Below are 20,526 nucleotides of genomic sequence, written 5' to 3'. Positions count from 1 at the left end.
AGTGTTAAAAAAAAATGCTGGTTGGTTGTGTTCAATGCTTTAATCTAAATTTGCAAATTACCTCTTGCATGCCATGAGGATATTAAATATATCAAGAAAAGAAAAGTTTCATAGTTAGAAAGAAAAATGAAAGAAAAGAAAACTAGTTTTGTAGCCATAATGTCATTCAACTCACATATAAATGAAAAAGATAAGTTTCTCAAGTCTAATTAACAATATCACAATAGGTAACCCAGTAAAACAAGACGAAAGCAGTTTCATCAAACCAAATGAAAAAAAGCACACAGAAAATGTCACAATAGTAAATAATTTAATTAACATGACCATATAAGGGTGCTTTATTATATGGTAGGAAGTAGAATCCCATTGCTTGTAGAGGCTTCTACACCAAATTGCCTCTCTAACAATCACCCTATCCATGCATGCATTCGAACTTGATTGGACTCCTCTCTTCATCCTACATATAGTAGTAAATAGCATTCAAAACCTAATTAATCATAACAAAAATTTCAATATAAAAGTTGAGAAGCTTAATTTAATTTGTCTTAACTTCATGATTACATTGATTAAAAGACAAGAATAAAGAGTGAAAAAGGGAAGAGATTACCACTCATCTTATGCATAACTTGCAGCACCTTGCTACATTGATGATTGTGAGAACTACAATCCTATCGTACAGAGTATATAAGAAGTTAAAATAGGTATGTCTCCAAGAACGGAACAAAAGCAAGGAACTAAAGATGGCCCAAAATCCAATCGAAAATCCTAAACCCATGCTTATGTAAAATCCTTGGCTCAAAATGGAATCATTTTCCTCTTCTTCTAGTTTCTTGACAGTGGCAGGGCCTTCTAATTCTTTCTCGCTAGGACAAAGTATTTGAAGGGGACTCCCAAAGAGATTGTTTCCTTCATACACAGAGGCATCAAAACTCTGGAGCTATGTTCCTAGCAGAATCTTTCTAAATAATTTATTATTGGATAAGTTCAAGACAACAAGCCTATCAATTTTAGAAGGACCTGAAGGGATTCTTCCTAACAAGTGGTTTCTTGATAGATCAAGAAAATCCAGGGCATGTAACTTTCCAACCTCTTAAGGGATTTCATGGCCCAAATTATTACCCGATAAATCTAAAGATACTAGTTCTGAGAGGCTTCCAATTTCTTTTGGAATTTCCCCAACTAGTTGATTATTAGAGAGATCAATAAACTTTAAAAGTCTTCTGTTATTTTTTAATGGAAATTCTTTTCCTTTCCACTTTATGACAATATAAAAATCATGCCAAATCATAGATAAGGCAGAACCATTCTAAAGGACAAACAATTCATCAATGCCTTCCATGATGCTAGGATTTTTAGTCATTGTAGTGAAATTCTATAGACATCTTGGTATTTGTCTAGATAAATTATTTAATGAAAGATCTAAGACTTGAATGGTTGTGATATGACAAAAATTCAATGGAAAGTTTCCAAAGAAGTCATTTTTTGTCAAGCTAAGAACTTGCAATTCAGAAAGGCTAGATCCTATCCATGGAGGGATGGGTGTTGATAATTCATTTTGTTCCACATCCAATATTATCAAGTTGGTACATTTCTTCAAGGATGAAAGTTGGCCTCTGCAGTGATTGTTGCGCACAATTTAGTGGCGAACCAAGAGTAATGAACCTATAGAAGTTGGAATCTTCCCAGAGAATTCATTATTACTCAAATCAATAACTCTTATTGATTTTAAGTGATTCCAACAATTTGGAAGTTGTCCTTTGAAATGAATGTTTGACATGTTTTAAAAAGATCAAGCTTTCCTTAGTGGACCACAGAAAAGAGGTCATTGTTGCTATACCTGAGATCCTAGTATTAGAAACATCGAGAAAGGATAAGTCATTTTTTGTTTGAAGCCATTTGGGGAAAGAAGGGCCTAACGTGCAAGATTGCACATGAAATGATCCTATATGCATAGGAGGAGTCCAATTGTCATTGAATTTCAAGGTAATAGAGTTTTGGGATAAATCTAACCCATCTAATTGGGTAAGATTAGCAAAGGGCCCCAAGTTTGTGATCTCATCTTTTAAAAGATTCTCTGAAACATCAAAATCTTTCAATTCTAATAGATTTTGAATTGATTTTGGTAAAGATCCATTTAATTGATTTTTATCAGGATACAATAATTGTAGGTTTTTCATTATTTTGCCTAAATCATTTGGAAAGGGACCTTTTACGAGGTTTGCCCTGAGGTCAAGGGCTATAAGACTAGAGTTGAAATTGAACAACCAAGGGAATATGGATGATGTAAACTTGTTTTTTAGGAAGCTGGATATATTTAAGAGAATTAGAAAAATTCAGGTGGGAAGGATGCACTTGAAGAAGATCAAAATCTGAAAGATTAAAATTTCTGAGGGATAGAAATAGTAGATTTGGTAGTTGGCCAACCATGTGCAACTAATTTTTGGATTTTCTAATATTTGGCATATCGCCTAACCTAAGTTCAATCAAGGAAGAAAGGTGTGACACCCATTGAATGTGAATTTGGAGATTGTCTTTTGAATGAAGATAAAAAACCTCTAATCTTGAAAGGTTACCAAGTTGCTGAGGAATTATGCCCACTAGATGATTCTTAAAGAGATAAAGTTCCTACAACTTAGAAGGATTTCCCAACTGCCAAGGAATATTTCGTACTAGATAGTTTCTTCCTAGAGAAAGAACTTTCAAGTTTGAAAGCCTTCCCAATTCAGAAGGATTTTTTCCACCAAAAAAAGAACGAGACAATTCAAGGAATCTTAAATTGGTAAAAGAACCAATGAACTTTGGGATCGAGTTTCCATGGAAATCATTCGAAGTTAGATCCAAATAAGTTAAATGTTGCAATTCCACCAATGATGCACTAATATCACCTCTTAAAGGTTGATCATATTCATGAGCAGAAAGATTAAGTGTCACAACATGGCCTATTTGGTTGTTACACTCAACACCCCACCAGCTGCAACAATCAGATTCTCCATGTTCACTCCATGAAGATAAATGGCCACAGTCATCCACAAACCCTTTCTTTGGCTCCAAAAGTCCTTATCTCTCCCTCTCTATGCAACCGATGTTTTTGTTTTGCAGACAATTCACTTGTAAAACCCACAAACACAATATGGGTTCGAATAGTTTTAGACTATTTGGATGCATGGTCACTATGATCTTCTCTCACAGCTTGGATTGCTCATCAACCTTCGAAATTAAACTTCAATTTATAACCATTTATTTTCCATTATGAAAATGAAGTACAACTTAAAAAAATTTTAAGACTTTATAATGTTTAGTTTTGACTGACAATAATTTCACACGCACATAGCAGCAAAGCCTGCGAATACTCCAAAAAATGTAATGGACTGTTTAATAAAATAAAATAAATCATATGATGAGTCAAGCATTTATTAAAAGGATATTTACATAAATTATTACAATGATAATATTTGAAAACATCAAATAAAAACATAACTTTGAAAAATACACCAAGGAAATTGCCCGTCTAGGCAAGCTTAATTTCTTCCAAAAAGGAGGCTGATTATACAAGTACAAATATACTACTTTTGTCCTCAGTTATAAGGTACTTTTGGAGAGATTTGATATCTCAAAATATAAGATGTTTTGATAAAAATAAGATTTCATTAATTATATTTTTTCAATATTACCTTTTCCATTATACTCTCTCTCCTTAATTTTTTTTTACAAATGGAGTATTAAATAAAGTACATTTTTGAAAGTTTATATTTTATTTTTTAAAAATAAAATCTTAAAATATATTTAATAAATTTTATTAATATGTGTGATTCTGTTTTAAAATGTCTTAAATTGGAACGAAGTAGCATAGTCTCATCTAGCAAAACAAAAATTAAGGCAGCTGCCAAATTGAGAGAGTTTTTTTTTTTTTTTAAATTTAATCATTAACGAATGGAGACGAAGTTCATTTGATTATGTCAATTTGTTTAAATGAAGATTAAAAAGAGAAACTAATGTCATCTAAGGAGTGACTACTTAAGTTTGTATGTAGCAACCCATGGGCTAATTCTTAATCAGTCTACTGTAGTATGTATGCAGTAACCCATGGGCCAAGGCCATTGGATTGAGAATCATACATTTTTAAGTTTAGACAATGGATGGTTATAATAATGAAGTAAATAATAGTTAAATTAAATAAAAAGAAAACTAGAACATGAAACATGATAGCTAGGTTGGACTTTGAATCTCCATTAGAATACATATACAAAATTAAAAAAAAGTAAATAATAGTTTCAATTTTTTATCTTAATTTTATTTTATTAAAATGTGGTATCTACTCGTATATATGTATGCGTGTGCCCCCAAATTATGATATCTAATTTAATACTTCAATTTGTAAGTTATTGAAAATGTCATAAGTTTTCGGGCTTTCATTTCGGCCAAGGATTTGAAGAAGTATACGTTTTTACTAAACCAATTATATTCTAGGGTCAAAAACCATTTAGATACAGTAGTAATTTATTTTATTATTTTCTAGGGTCAAAATTCAAAATAATTGCGATCATCCAGCATATTGATGAAATCATTGAACCTTCAGTTAAATAAAAAATGGTATAGGAACCATAAAATATTTAGGTTTATACCAAGATGATGAAGTTCATTGGATTATATCATTTGAAGGGATAACTTCGGATGATGAATCCAATAATAAAATAAATCATATCAACTATTGAAAATTGCGGACACATTTGTAATGTTATGACTAACTCATTATTTAAACAAAAAATAAAGCATCTGATCTTTGTCATATGGTATTTTTTTTTTAAATCAAAACATGTATTCATTAGTTTACTAATCTGAGCGATAATCACAGACTTTTTTGTCCATAAAAATTTAATAATAAATAAGCAATAATTAAAAAAAATAGAAGGAAAGAACAGGTCAAAAACCGACAATGAAAACATATTGTGCATTTTATCTGTTTTTTGTTTGCTTTATATTTTTCTCTTTCGCACTCATTTTGCTTGGGCTTTTTGCCTCATGTTCAAATTGGGAACCAAATTACTCTTATTGCCTCACTATTTTTTGCGGGTTGGGATTTAATAAAATCATCCCAAAAGGTGAAACAGACTAAACAGGCCCACTTGATTAAACCTAATAGTGAAACGGGTTTGGCTCTTAATTAACATATGTTCATAGGAGATTTGCATCCAAGGATCTTTTAAGAGAATTTTTTACAAACAAAGACTAACAATAAGTCATCATTTGAAAAAAAAATAAGTTTCCATTACAATTTTAATAACAAACAATTTCGTATTGATCTTTATTTGTAAATAAATTTTTTGGGAGGTCGTTGGATGTGATTCTCCCTATTTTCATTCAACTTAGATATAGATATCAATAAAGGTTAATCTAGTTACGCAACCATAGAAATTGTATTTAACGTCATCTTTTAATGTCTGTTATTACAAAAATCGTTATTAAAAAAGGTGGTGGTTTATTTGTAAATGAATTGAACACATTTAATGTCAGTTTTTCAAACAACCATTGTGGAAAGTAATTTAACATCACTTGTTATGAACATCGATGTGGAAAACTGCATCAAAAAAATTTCTATTAAAAAAATTTTGCATTTGTATAACCAACATGGAATATTTAAAAAAAAATAGAAAAACTTAAAGCCTTTGAAAACCGACGTTAAAGTTTTTAATAATAAAAACAAAAAAATCTTCACCTTTTGTAACCCTTGCCCCGAGTATTATTCAAAAATCACACAATTCAAATAAACTAAGTATGGTTAAGGAGTTAATCCTAAAACCAACTTAGGAAACAAACTATTTAAATCACTAAGTAGATACACGATTGAAAGTAAACATTTACAACCTTTTTTAAATAAAAAAAATTTATAGGTTTTACCTATAATGCACGGAAGCAAGCTAGGCGAAAGTAAGGTAAAAAGATGCTATCATGATAGCATTAAATTGCTATCATGACAACCCTCTCAAGCCAACTTTTAGGAGGCACTGTTCTGTCATCCGGTTCCCGATCGAAGAAATTTTAAAGCTCAAACGTCATATTTAAAGTGTACTATAAGTGTACCAATTTTTTTTAAAAAAAATCCAACGATCAGATTAAAAATTAGACATATTACAAGTTTGGTCAGTTTTGCTGTCATGGCAGCTAAAAAGCTGTCATGACAGCATCTTCGGACTAACTTTCGAAATACACCATTTCATCATCCAACCTCCGATCGGAGCGATTCCAAAGCCCACATGTCACTTTTAGAGATTACTATTTGCATACCAAAATTTAAAGATCCAACAGACGGATTGAATTTTGTGCATATTGCAACATCATCACTGTTGCTGTCATGACAGCTCCTCCGGACCAAATTTCGGAGTGCACTGTTTCTCTATCCAATGTACTATTGACATGATTCCAAAGCCCACATAAAGCTTATAAAAGGTTTTACTTGTGACCCAAATTTTAGAGAAATCCAACGATCGGATTAAGATTTGGACACCCGGATACAAAAGTGTAGTTTTTTAGTAAAAATCATTTTCAAAATTGTCCAAATCTCATCCTAATGGTCACAAACCTATGAGAACACTTTGGACATGTCAAATAGGACTAAAAACACCTAATAGAACATTTAAATGATATAAAAACCCTTTATACCAAAATTTGACCAACTGGGTGCTATTTCTCAAAATGGACCCTAAACCCCCAAAATGCACAAATCACACAAGAGTGATCAAAAACTATTCCAAATATCATATACACATATGAATGCACATGCTAAAAATTTTCACCTGGCTCAGAGATCTCTGTGGGGTCCACGCACCCACTCTCTCTATCAAAGGTGTATGTTTGCCCATAGCACACCATTTGCAATGCAATCACTTTGCATTTGCTTGTGGAATCACATATATACCAAAATAAATATTTGCTTGTAGTGAAAACTTGGTCTACTAGATAAATTTATCAAAACCACACACCATAGCCAAGTTTCCTAGCCACAAGTCTACAAACAAACAAAAATTCATATACAAGCCATACAATCCACACATACTCACACACATATACATAATCACATCCTACTGGTCCATATATTAAACCAACCATTCACATAGTATCACTTAACCACCAAAACCATTTATTAGCTATCACTAGGCCAATTTCCAATTTATACAATTTTTAATCAATTAAAAACTTTTATTTAGTGTTACTAACTTTCACCATTAACCCTTATAATTAAAACCAAACCTTAATTTAAATCTTATTAGGCTTAAATAGTAATATTATAACTAAATCAATAGACTTAAACCATTGAAGAGCAAAACCCGATCTCTTAGGTTTGACTTTTGCCCTAAAACTCTATTTTTCATCCAATTACCCGCTCAAAACATTAGGGCATCATATAGAAACTCAAAACAACCTCTCAAGGATCCAAAGAAACCAAAGCTTACAAGAATAAAGCCTTTGGGATCAAAATCTAGAAATTTCCTCTTCCAAAAATTGAAGAAAATCAAGAGGGAAGGAAGAAGATTGAAGTAAGGAGTTTATCTACTGCATAGCCGAGCTCACAATGGCCGTAAAACCTTCCAAATTCGAGCCCAAGTCCCTCTCTTCCTCCTCTCTTCTCCCCCTCACTCTCGTCCGTGCGTTTCTTTCTTTCCTTTGTTTCTTTCTTTTCGTTTCTGCGTTCTATTTGCTTTTTAAAATACTAATCTCACACTTTGGGGAAAATTGCAAGAAAGGGAGGGTCCAACATTTTTTATTATAGCACAAAAGGCTAGGTCAACTTTGGTAATTTTTTTCATAGTTAAAAAATCAAATAAAACCAAACTTTTGCTGAGAAAAATTTAAACTCTGGACCTCTATCAAATTATTCTTAATTTTAATTTAATTATAAATATTTTATTTTATTTTTAAAATAAATTCGAGTCTTAAAATTTTTGGGATGTTACACCTTTCATGTCAGTTCCTTGGAATTGACATGAATATATGAAACCACGTTCCTTTTTAGAAAACCAACGTGGTTTCATTTAATCTTTTAAAACCTGTTCTGCATATTTGACGCAAAAAAATGTGTAACCTTTGTTTCAATTTCAATTTCAGTTTTACATTTATTTGCTTCAGCATTGAAAGGTCATGCCTTCTCCCTCTATTACCTCTATCTAGAATGTCCAGCCTTCACTATCACCGTGGGTCCATCTGTCTACTGCTAAGAGCCCTCATTCTACCTTTTTCCCTCTTCTTTCTTCTTCCTCCATTTTTATTGGTTAGAGATCTCTCTCTTTTTCTCCTCCTTCCCTCTTCCTTCTTCTTCCTCTATTTTTATTGGTTAGAGATTTCTCTCTTTTTTCTCCTCCTTCCCTCTTCCTTTTTTTTTCATCACTATTACAGAAAAGGCTTTTAACAGCAGGTAAAAAATACTTTTAATAGCAATGACAAAATTGATGTTGTTTCAAGGGATGTTAATAGTCTGGGCTTTTAACAGCAGTTGGACAACCATTGTTAAAAATAAACTTTCAACAGTAGTTCCAAGTCCGATGTTGAAAGTTTCCCATTGATTGAAATTTGGGAAGAAATGGTGCACTTTTAATAGCGGGTGTGACCACACCGGTTGTTAAAAACAAGACTTTTAACAGCAGGTATTATCACATTTGATGTTAAAAGTCTTGTTTTTAACAGCGGGTGTGACCATTTGATGTTAAAAGTCTTGTTTTTAACAGCGGGTGTGGTCACACCCGCTGTTAAAAGTAATTTTTTGCAAAAAAAAATAATTTTTTTACTTATTTCCCCAATTTCTGCAAATTAAAATGTCCTATATAATATATTATAAGCTAGCTAGTTCCAGTATATATAAATCATTCAAATTTCAATACAAAATTTTACAAAAATTACATAAAACTCGAATAGTCTATAAAATTTCCTGAAATACTATTTGAACCTCATATGCCCTCTACTAAATATTGTGCCCAACTCGTGAGGATGTCGTCAATTTCTTCTTCAGAGAATAGATCTGCAATGTCAAACATCTAAGTTAAAAGTATAAAATTTCAATTAAAACTTTGACTAGCAAATTCAAATAACAATGACATTAGCTTTTCAAAAATAAAGTTACCTCATTTGTAAATTCAGTCATTCCTAATGTGATGGTGTTGAGCATGTTCCTCATCACGTATCTGTTGCACAAACTAATCTTTTATGGTTGTCTACAACTTTGTATAAAAACACATATATAAGTGATTGGCAATAAATCTTGATAATTGAATATGTTAATAAAGCATTAGTTTCACTTACCTTTGGCTCGATCCATATAGGACCCTTGAGTTCATGTGCGTGCTTTTTCAATACCATTGTTTGATATGTTTTCATTGCCATAAAACCAATATCATGAGATTTGTAAGTAATATATCCATATAAATTGATAATTTTTGTATAAGTACACTTATGAGTCTATCGTTTTCTTTATGTCATTGTTTGGTTTGTAATGGAGGGAGCATAAGAAGAGGATAGTATTACTCTTTAATGAAGAACAATCAACGGCCAATGGTCCCTACAAAATAAGATGAGTTATTAGAAGAAATTCACATTTAACAAAAAAAAATCATAAATTGGTCCTTACGAGTGCACATATAGAGCCATGAAAACATTCTCTTTGACTTCACATATCCATTGCTGGAAGTATCAAGATCTTATTTCTGGAGTATTCCTGATGACTTCCAATATTTTGTTGAATTTATTGATGTTTTTAATGTAATTGGAAGTCATTTATTTAAATTTCGTTAGCAAAAATATGATTAAGTGGATGAATGTGTGTGAAAATAGGCTTGGAAATATGTTAGAAGTTAGTGGACCAATTCTATCATTTATTCTAGGTTTTATGCATGTAGGGAGGCCTAATTTAAGGGCTCAAAGAAGAGAATTTCGAAGCCCAAGTCAAAGGAATTAAATTTAAAAAGAAAATTTGAACAAGTCATGTTCGTTGTAGTGAAAACGTGATTTGCTGCAGCGAAGCACGATTTTAGTAAAACGCACAGTTTTGACTCTCGGTGAATTTTTAGGGCTTGGGCACCTCATTTTCAACCATTGTTCACCTCCAGCAGCTACATAACATCCAAGAAGAGGGAAAAAGCCGAAGAAGGATTGGAGAAGCTTAGGTTTAGTGAAAAATTAAGGGTTTCGCTCAAAATTGCTTCAATTAAGCTACTCTTCTCCTTCTTCTATTTACTTTGCTGTATATATTGCTGATTTTGCTATCATGAAAGCCATGTGTGGCTAATTTTCTCTTAATCTAAGGTGGCTATGAAATGATTCTTGGATTAGAGCATGTTTGAACCATTTATTTGAGCTTAATATTAATTTTGTTTACTTAATCTTGTGTTTATTTGTCTACTTAATGCTTGATCACCATTAAGTGTGAATTTGGGGGTTTATTTTTACCTTGAAAGAGGGAAATATGAATTACATCATTAGATTGAGTAATGTGAGATTAGAATTTATTCAAATTTGCTAATAGGATAGGAATATACCTATTGGACTCATAATCACATTAGAGTAAATTTGTGTCATTTTGCCTCCTGGGTAATTATGTTAGAAATAGAAAATTAATTCAAGAGAGGGGTGTAATTAATCGAAAGATAATTATTCCTATTAATACTCTAGATTAACAAATTAATATTAAGTGAATTTATTTGGGTAATTACATGCTCTATGAATTAAAAAAGGGATTAGCTATCCTAGGTTGCCTTGATTATTTGTGGTTGTTGGAATTTTAATTTGAATGCATTTTTCTAATTTCAATCCTTATTTTGTAAAAATCAAATCCATATCTTGCTTTGTTCAACTTAAATGAAAATGGGACTTTATTGCCTAATTGCTAATTAACTCATAGGACTGACTTTGATTTGCCACTTACTAATTACGAACCGTACGCTTGCGATAAAACATAATTATGTGCATCAATTCCCTTTTCTGTCATGTGATGAGAGCAAAGAAATCTAAAATTATCACCTTTATCCGATGTAAAACACAAATGATAGAGACACCTACGATAATACAATTATGTTAGTTGATTGGAATTGATAAGTTAATTATATTCAAATAAAACATAATTACATCATAAATAGCTCAATTGACATTGTGGTAAGCTGACTTTTTGAGAGAAGTTGATTCAAGTCTTCCCGTTCAATCACCATTGGATTCTCCATGCCCACAACATCCTTTTTATAATGACCCTAAATTTTAAATTGAACAAAAAATTTTTCCTAATGAATATTTTATTTAAATAAATTTTATATAGCTTATAGGAAATTATGCTAGAAACTTTTGCAAGGAACCAGAGTCTAAATTTTCTAAGTAGAAGTTTAGTTTTAAATTATAGAAAATTTTGTGTGCTTTCTTGTAATTTTTTGTGCCTTTTATTGTAATTTTCTTGTGTTCTTTTTTGTAATTTTTCTCATTTCTTCTTTTTTCTTTGAATCAGCCCATTTACACAATTATAAAATAGAGCATCACTTTCATGAAGGTGGTCGACCTCATAGGCATACTCAGGAGTTTGTATCTGAGGTCAAACCTTTTAACCCTCAATTTCATGAACATGCTTTATCATTTGCACTTGGCATTGAAAGAGAAGCTGTTAGTGCTACTAAAGAAGAGGTTGCCATATCAAAATTGATTGATTTTATTAAGCTAAATCCTCCTATCTTCTTTGGAACCAATGAGAAAGAAAATCTAGTGGCATTCCTTAAGGGCGTTGAAAAGAGCTATCAAACCTTGAGGTGCTTAGATGTACAGTTTATGGAGTTTAATATTTTTCAACTCAGTGGAGTAGCGGAAGAATGGGTTAAAATTATTCCAGGTGTCAAGCATAAAAGTGTGCCATCTTTATCCTTGGAAGAATTCAAAGATGTATTCCTTCAACTTTATCTTCCATAAAGTAAAAGAGATGCCAATATTGAAGAATTTTTAAATTTAAAATGTACTGGACCCGTATTAGAATACGATCAAAAATTTATGGAACATTCCTCTTTTTCTCCTCATATAGTGCCTTTGGAGATAGAAAATATCTACAGATTTGTTCATGGTTTGCCTTGGAGATACATGATTTAGTATTTGTCATGATGAAGCTTTTCACTAACTATTCATAGGCTATAGATGCTGCTTTAATAATTGAGTTAAAACATCAAGAAAACAAGGTGGTTTCTAAGAAATGTAATAGGGGAGATGGTGTGAGATTCCAAGGTTCTTCTGGAAATGATCAATTTCATGGATAGTTTTATTCTTGTGGGAAGTAGTAGATGTCTAGATCTTATATCTCTCCCTTTGTTGGTTCCCCAAATTCTAGATATAGTTTTAGGAATCCTAAACTGCAATCTGAGCAATATTTGAATCATCCAAGTTATGTTAAGGCTCCTGGTACTACTTGTGAGAATTTTCATTCTAAATCTTGTCATGAGGCATCTAGTGCTTATTATGAATGTGGACAGGTTGGTTATTTGAGAAGAAATAGTCCTCTTGTTCAATCAGTGTCTAGCTGGGGATCTATTTGACCTCCTCCCCACTTGATACTTTGGTCGGTGTCCCCTTCTATTTCTACTAATGAGGGTATGTTAGGAAAAGCTCCTGGAAAGTGAGGACAATCTTGAAGGCAAGGACAAGCACATATTTATGCTATGACTTGACAGGATGCTTGAGTTTCAAATGATGTGGTTATAGGTATTATTGTTGTATGTTCTAAAAGCGTGAATGTATTGATTGATCCTGATTCAACACATTCCTATATTTGTTGTACTTTTCTAAGAGATTAGGTAAGGAAACCATCAAACTTGATAATTCTTTTATGGTCACTACTCCAAGAGAAGAACCTCTCCTTGTTAAGTAGGGATATAAATCTTATGAAATATCTCTTAAGGGTAGAAAAACCTTAGTTGATTTGATAATATTAGATATGATTAATTTTGATGTAATTTTAGGCATTGATTGGTTAGTTACTTATCATATCACTGTTGACTGCTACTTGAAAGTGGTGAGATTTGAAATTCCTTGGGAAACTTCTTTTATTTTGCAAGTAAGCCAAATAGAAAGATCAACAGGTTTAATCTCAACCATGAAGGCCCAATGACTTTTGATGAAGGGTTATCAAGAGTACTTAGCTTTAATAAAGGATGTCTAGTAACCAATTTCTAGTTTGGAACATATTTCAATAGTTAGAGAATTTTTTGATGTCTTTCTAGATGAGTTGCCTAGGTTACCCTGAGATAGGGAAATCAAATTTGCTATTAATGTAATTCCAAGTAGTTAGTTGATTTCAAATCCCCCTTACAAAATGGCACCATCTAAGATAAGAAAATAAAAATAAAGTAAATACTCATTGCCTCGTATTAATGAGAAAAACTTTTGTAGTGGATGTTTGGAATTTTTATATTTAAATATGTAAAGCCATCAAACGCAAGGATGGTGAATTTTCAAAAATATGTTTAAGATGGAGGGGATGACATTTCCATGGGCTTGAGGTTAGATGTCCCAATTAAATGGAATTCAACACATACAATGCTTGAAAGTGCACTTAAATATCGTTGTGCCTTTGTTTGTTTAGCTTTATGTGATACTAGTTTTAAATATTGCCTCACAAGTGAAGAGTGGTCTAGAGGAGAGGAGATGTGCAAATCCTTGAAGCCATTTGCAATAATAACAAAGTTGATTTTTGGGTCATCATATCCAACTTCTAACATATATTTCATGCAAATTTCAAATATTGAGTCATTATTAAAAGCAAATTTAGATAATGTTGATCTTGTGATTGGAGATATGGCTTTTAGAATGCTTGTCAAGTTTGATAAATATTAGAGTGATTACTGTGTCATTCTTGCTATTGAGATTATTCTTGATCCAAGGATGAAGTTTGATATAGTGAAGTATTCTTACTCAAAACTTTATCCCATACATTGTAATGAAAAAATTGAATATATTAAGAAAAAATTGTATTATTTGTTCAATGATTATAGAGATGTGGGATCACCATTATCTTCAACTACTAGCAGTAGTATTGGAGGAGAAGGTACATCGAGTTCTAATGTGTTGGGACCATCATTATTGTCATCATATCAATCTACCATTGATTTGGTAGGATTAGAGGAAGATAATTACATGGTTGCTTTTGCTGCAAGTTTTAAATATTTTTATATTTAAATATGTTCTTTTAATGTTATTTGGATTGACAATTTCAGTGATGCTTAATGATTATCTTACTTGCAAGAAACTAGACATTGCATCCATAGAAAAGTCTAAACTAGATTATTACTTGGAAGAATCAACACTTGATCCTAGCTTGAAAAAAATTAAATGTGTTGAAATATTGGAGGACTAACTTGACTCGATTTCCTTATCTTTCAAGAATGGCATGTGATATTCTTAGCATTTCAATTACTACAATGGTTAGTGAATTTGCTTTTAGCATTGGATTGAGAGTTCTCACAATATTGAAGTAGCCTTATTTGTACTCATAATTGGATTCTTGGTTTTCCATGACTCGATAGTATAATATTTATATTCTCTCATTTACCTTCTAGATTTCTAAATGTTAATTATATTTTCATATCAATTATGTTTTATTTTTGTTCATGATAGATGAAGCCATAGAGAAATCTACTCAAATTATTGTTATTGCAGCTTCTAACATTATCATTAATTAGAAAAAATTTTATAACATATTTTACTTCTAAGAGTTTATGCTATTTTGGCATGAAAACTCACTGTGGTTTGGGTTTTCTATGTTCTTTTTATCAAAACTCACTATTGTTATGCTTTTCTTTTTAGCCAACTATTGTCCATATGGTTTAAATGTGAAAGAATATGCTCATAGCTTGATCAATATTCCATATTTACTTCCTCCCTTTCAATCTGTTGATGAGATTTTTCAACTACATGACCAAGTTTTCTAGAATTTCTTGGTATTAATGTTGAGGTGATCAACGGCCCAATTTAGAGAAATTAAAAAATATTCTTTTATTGGTGGGTTAGCCTACAAACCTACTATGGGTTAGCGGGGTAGCCCATATAACCCACATAAGATGCAAGTTATGCCAACCTGCACTGCATAACCCATAATCTGCTATGGCCCAACCCGCGGATTGTGGATTAACCCATATTACTAGCTCTACTATTTGTATTACTGTATAAACTATGAAATTTGTAAGTTTAAAATTATGGATGTCAAGAAAAACAAATAATTTTTTTAAAATCAAACTTTTAACAATGGTTATATAGAAAACCAATGTTAAAAAACTTTTAACATTGATTTTTTGTAACCATTATAGAAAGTGGACTTTTCATGTCATGTAACATTAACAACTGACGTGGAAAGGCCACTTTCCACAAAGGTTATTTAACCAACGTGGAGACTGGTCTTTCCACTACCCTCTTTTTCATTACCCCTTTATAATTGACAAAAAAGTTCAAAATAACCATTGTAAATGGCCAATCCTGTAGCAGTGTTGGAAATGCCTTGACTCATAATGCACAAGATCTATAACTATATGTGTAAATGCTCTTTGAGTCTGAAGGCATGTCTTAGTTTTGATAAGTCCCCAGGACCCAACTCACTTAAACTTTTACGTAGATATAAAAAACTCATGTATAGATGAAGAGATGTGTTTCCCAAGTCCAAAGCTAGTATGATCATAACAGATAACAACTAACAAGGTAAAACAAGACCAAATCAATTTCATCCAAAAAAAAAGATCAAAGTCACAGCAGTAACTAATTTAATTAACAAGACCACGTATGGATGCTTTATTATATGGTAGCTAGCACAATCCCATTGCACATATTTGCTTCTACACCTAACTACCTCTTTGATGATCATCCCACCACCAAGGCCTACATTTGAGCTTCCAACAAGTAGGTTCCTCTCATCATCCTAAATAAAATATAAAATTGATTTGCTTAATTTAATTGATCTTATTTTTTATGATTAAACTGATTAGGAAAAATGGAAAGAAAAGAATAAAAAGAGTGAAAGGGAGGAGATTACTATTCATGCTTTATATAACCTGCAGCATCTTGTTACATTGATAATTGTGAAAATAACAATCTTGTCATATAGAGTATAGAGGAAGTTGAAAAGGTATGCCTCCAAGTATAGTACAGAAGCAAGGGGCTAAAGATGGCCCAAAATCCAGTGGCAAATCCTAAACCCATGCTCATGTAAAATCCTTGGCTCAAAATGGAATCATCTTCCTCTTCTTTTGGTTTCTTAATAGTTGTAGGGCCTTCTAATTCTCTTTCACCAAGACAAACTTTTTTAAGTGGACTGCCACAAAGATTATTTCCTTCAAACATAGAGGCATCAAAACTATGGAGTTGTGTTCCTAATGGAGTTTTTCCAATCAAATTATTATTGGATAACTTCAAGATAGCAAGCCCATTTATTTCTAAAAGACTTGAAGGGATTCTTCAAGACAAATGGTTTCTTTATAGATCAAGAAAATTGAGGGCATGCAACTTTCCAACCTCCCAAGAGATTTCATGTCATGCCCTAAAAATAGGGGGTGACCGGCAGAGGATGTGAACAACATCACACATCCTGTAAGCCACAAATTCAAGATTTATTTCATTTAACTAAAATGTACTCAACTTTTCACTGACCTTTTAATACCATTGATACTAATCATTATAATAATTATTTCAACATTTTGTAAAAATTTTAACAGAACCTCCTTTATAAATAGGATCTCTCAAATTCTGTATCACAAAAAATTTTCCTTAAACAATATATCAATCAGGAGCTTAACTCCTTCTAACCAGGAAACAAAATGTATAATAAACTAAGGACTCTAATTATAAGTTATGTGAAGCATCTAATCATATATCTCATGACATAATACATAAATTTCATATTTGCATCAATAAAACATATTTACAGAACCAACCTCCATTATGCTTTGCAAACAACCATCATTGGTAAGCAAGATGTACAGTGTCAATTATGCTATCTGAGACAAAAATAATTTTTCAGTAAATAATGTCCCAACAATAAATAATTTAACATGAATAAAAAGAAATGTTTGAAATAATCATCTAAGTTAAAGAGACGACAATTTCCATAAAAAAATGTATAAATTTTAGAATAAAATGGCTCTGCAAAATTTTTGAATAAAATCTTAAACCGTTGAACTATCATAGCAAATGTTAATATCACTTGATTTTAAGAAGTCACATAAATAAAATAAATACTTGTAAATAAATTTCTAAATAAAATCAATGGAATATAAAATTACCAAATAATCAGATTCATAATTATAGAAGCTTATTAGAATAATTAACAAACGTGGACACACAGTCCACGAGGATAAATAACCAAACACAGCTTGTGCCATGAAGACAAATGTGGACACATAGTCCATGAAGATAATGCTAACCAAATGTAACTTGAAACCATGAAACAAACGTGAGTACGATGCTCACGAATAACCATCCCTCCGTTCCATGTGCGTTGGCCATCGCACGGGGTTAGCACCTCCTATAAGTACTCAGCTAGTTAGGTAAACCATGGCGCACCAAGGGCTAATGGAACTGCCCCTAGCAACTAGTGTTCTGTATAAAGTCCCCTTCAAATCTATTTTCAAACATGAGAGAAAATCATTACTTTCATAATAAAATTTTTATTTTCAAAGTCAAACTCGCATGAATCATTCTCTATATTAACCTAATGTTCAATAGAATGAAATCTCATAATCAAAATCCAAACTTATATTTATTAATTAATTAAAATTTCAAAATTGATAGATGTAATTTCACAAAATAAAGAAGTTTAATAAACAAACTATTCAATAACCATATCGTTGTTACTAAAACCATTTTGCATAAAAATGTACTATTGTAGTAAAGGAAATCTTTATTGCAAAATCAGTTGGGATACTATCTACTTACTGTAGTGCTTTCAAAGTTCAAAACTCACTTCTTACAACTTCAATCGAGCTACCCTTCACACAACCACCCTATAATAAATAATAAGATCTTAATGAACTTTACTTTTGAACCAACAAGTCTCTCTTTATGAGAATTCACTCAACCAGAATTAGTAATAAAACTTTAAGTTTCAGTAACAAAATTACACATAAAGGTTTCTTCTTAGGCTTTTTACTAAACATATAATGTGCAACATTCCAACCCATTTGATAAAATGTGTAACTTTTAATTCTCTTGGCCCAACCATTTTTTTCAAGCATCTAAGTATGCCTTTTTAAAGCAATAATATACTTTATAAAATTCTAACTTTATTACTCCCAATAATCTAAAGCTAAAATAAGATATCAATAACTTCCTACATAAACTCCTAGGATAAAACCCAATTAAATTTACAATTAACAATGTCAAAGCATTATCATTCATGTCATTAATTTCCTCTATAATACTTTAGCCATACCAACCTATTTACTTGAGATAAAATTTTCTCTAAATCTTTGCATCAAACACTTTAGGTGCATTATTCCAACCATGAAATTAAAATTTTCTAATCTTCCAACCTTTATCCAACAATTTATCAATAACCATACTATCCTCAGGAGTTTAACTAGTTACATATGAATTCATAGTCAAATTCCTTTAATTTGCAACCTACAAGTTAAGTCTATGAATCAATAACACCTAAACTAAACATGCTTTTCACAAGAATTAATGAACTTTTAGAAAAATACAAAATTAAGCAAACTTCTCCTAACAATCATTTTATCAAGCACCTTTTGTGCCTTCACACTTAAACTCAAACCAACTTCTTCCTCTTTGATTTCATCTTCTCAAAACTTCTTTAACATAAATATATAAATAATCAGCTTACTAAATTCCATTTCCTCAAATTGATCTTAACTAAAAGAAAGAAAAATAAATAAATTATTTAATAAATTAAATAAATTCTACCCCTCCACATATCTCACAGCAAAACAGGGCAAGGAATGTCACAGCCACAGCAAAAATCATGAGAAGAATTGAAGCATCTCACCTCACTCAACGTGACAAAGTAAAGAAGCAAGATATCAAGTGGATGAACAAAGCAAGAAGGAAGAAGAATCAGCATATTGAACAGAAAAAGAACTCGAACGATGGCACGTAAATGAGGAGGAGAAGGGATCGGTAGCTTCCACGATCCCCAAAACAGCAGCAACATTATTAGATCTCCAACAACAACACAGCGTTTAACATGCTTACCACCTTCGATTAGACATAATGGAGAAGAAAGGACAAGAGCTCGATGACGAGAAACAAAGGAGAAAGAAGTTGCTGCAAGCTGGGCGGACGGCAGCAGCGCACACAACACCAGCGATGTTGAAGACGACGAAGGGGGAAGAAGAAGATAGAGACGGTAGAGGTGAGCCCCAGTTCAGCTGATTTCTGACTCTCTCTCTCTCTCTCATGATGGTTCTTGAATCTGATCCCCAAATGGAAGAGAAACGTGCTCTCCTCCTTATCTCTTTCTCCCTTTATTTATTTAATTTAACAAAAGGGCATTTTCATAATTTTGCCTTAAGTTAAAGCTAAAAGGTAAAATCCCACTCTTGGCCTCATGAAAATTCAAATTTAGGACCTATCAATAATGTAGTTTGCATAAAGTCCACTAAGCCTCAATTTCCCCTTGATATATTTGCTCTAAAAATAATAAAAATAAACTTTAAACACCTTTTAATAATTTAATTAATTAATTTTATTTTATTATTAGTATTTATTATTATTTTTTTCCTGATTATTACATTTCACCACTTAAATTGTTGATAAATCTAAAGATACTACCAATTTCTTTTGGAATATTCCCAACCAGTGCATTATTGGAGAGATCAATCAACTTCAAGAGTCTTTTGTTGTCCTTGAGTGACATCCACTTTATGACAAGAAAAAAAAAATCATACAAAATCAATGATAAGGCAGGACCATTTTGAAGGACAAAGAATTCATCAATGGCCTCAATGATGCTAGGCTTTTGTGTCATTGCAATGAAATTCTGAAGACATCTTCGTATTTGTCTAGATAAATTATTTAGTGAAAGATCTAAAACTTGGATGGTCATCATATGACAAAAATGTAGTGGCAAATTTCAATAGAAGTAGTTTTTTGTCAAGCTAAGAACTTGCAATTTAGAAATTAAAGGCTAGATCCCATCCATGGAGGTATGGGTCCAGATAATTTATTTCGTCCCACATCCAACATTATCAAGTTGGTGCAATTCTTCAAGGATGGAAGTTGGCCTATGAAGTGATTGTTGCACAAAATCAAGTTGCGGACCAGAAGCAATGAATCCATAGAAGTCAGAATTTTTCCAAAGAATTCACTATCACTGAAATCAATAATTCTTAATCACTTTAAGTGATTCCAATAATTTTGAGGTTATCCTCTGAAGTGATTGCTTGACATGTTTAAATAGACCAAATTTTCCTTGGTTGAGCAAAGAAAAGAAGTCATTGTTGCTATATCTGAGATCCCAATATTAGAAACATTAACATGGATAAGGTCATTTTTTGTTTGAAGCCATATGGGAAAAGAAGGACC

At 31.8% G+C, this 20,526-nt stretch overlaps 1 long non-coding RNA gene across 6 annotated transcripts; it reads right to left on the bottom strand.

The window, feature by feature from the left end:
• Positions 1-8,833: 8,833 nt before the first annotated feature.
• On the bottom strand, positions 8,834-19,422 carry LOC129315583 (uncharacterized). 6 transcript variants are annotated; one of them, XR_008594540.1, is made up of 4 exons: positions 16,920-19,422; positions 9,289-9,544; positions 9,110-9,206; positions 8,834-9,007 (listed from the first exon to the last, which is right to left on the bottom strand). It is a non-coding gene; the product is annotated as an uncharacterized LOC129315583 (long non-coding RNA). The 6 variants fall into 6 exon arrangements; XR_008594541.1 differs by having other exon boundaries at positions 9,110-9,170; XR_008594539.1 differs by having other exon boundaries at positions 9,110-9,544.
• Positions 19,423-20,526: the final 1,104 nt, after the last annotated feature.

The sequence above is a fragment of the Prosopis cineraria genome, unplaced genomic scaffold (assembly GCF_029017545.1).
Source record: "Prosopis cineraria cultivar Desert tree isolate PC_DT_omini unplaced genomic scaffold, ASM2901754v1 PC7, whole genome shotgun sequence".
NCBI lineage: Eukaryota > Viridiplantae > Streptophyta > Magnoliopsida > Fabales > Fabaceae > Prosopis > Prosopis cineraria.
This window is presented reverse-complemented; position numbering and strand designations above follow the sequence as displayed.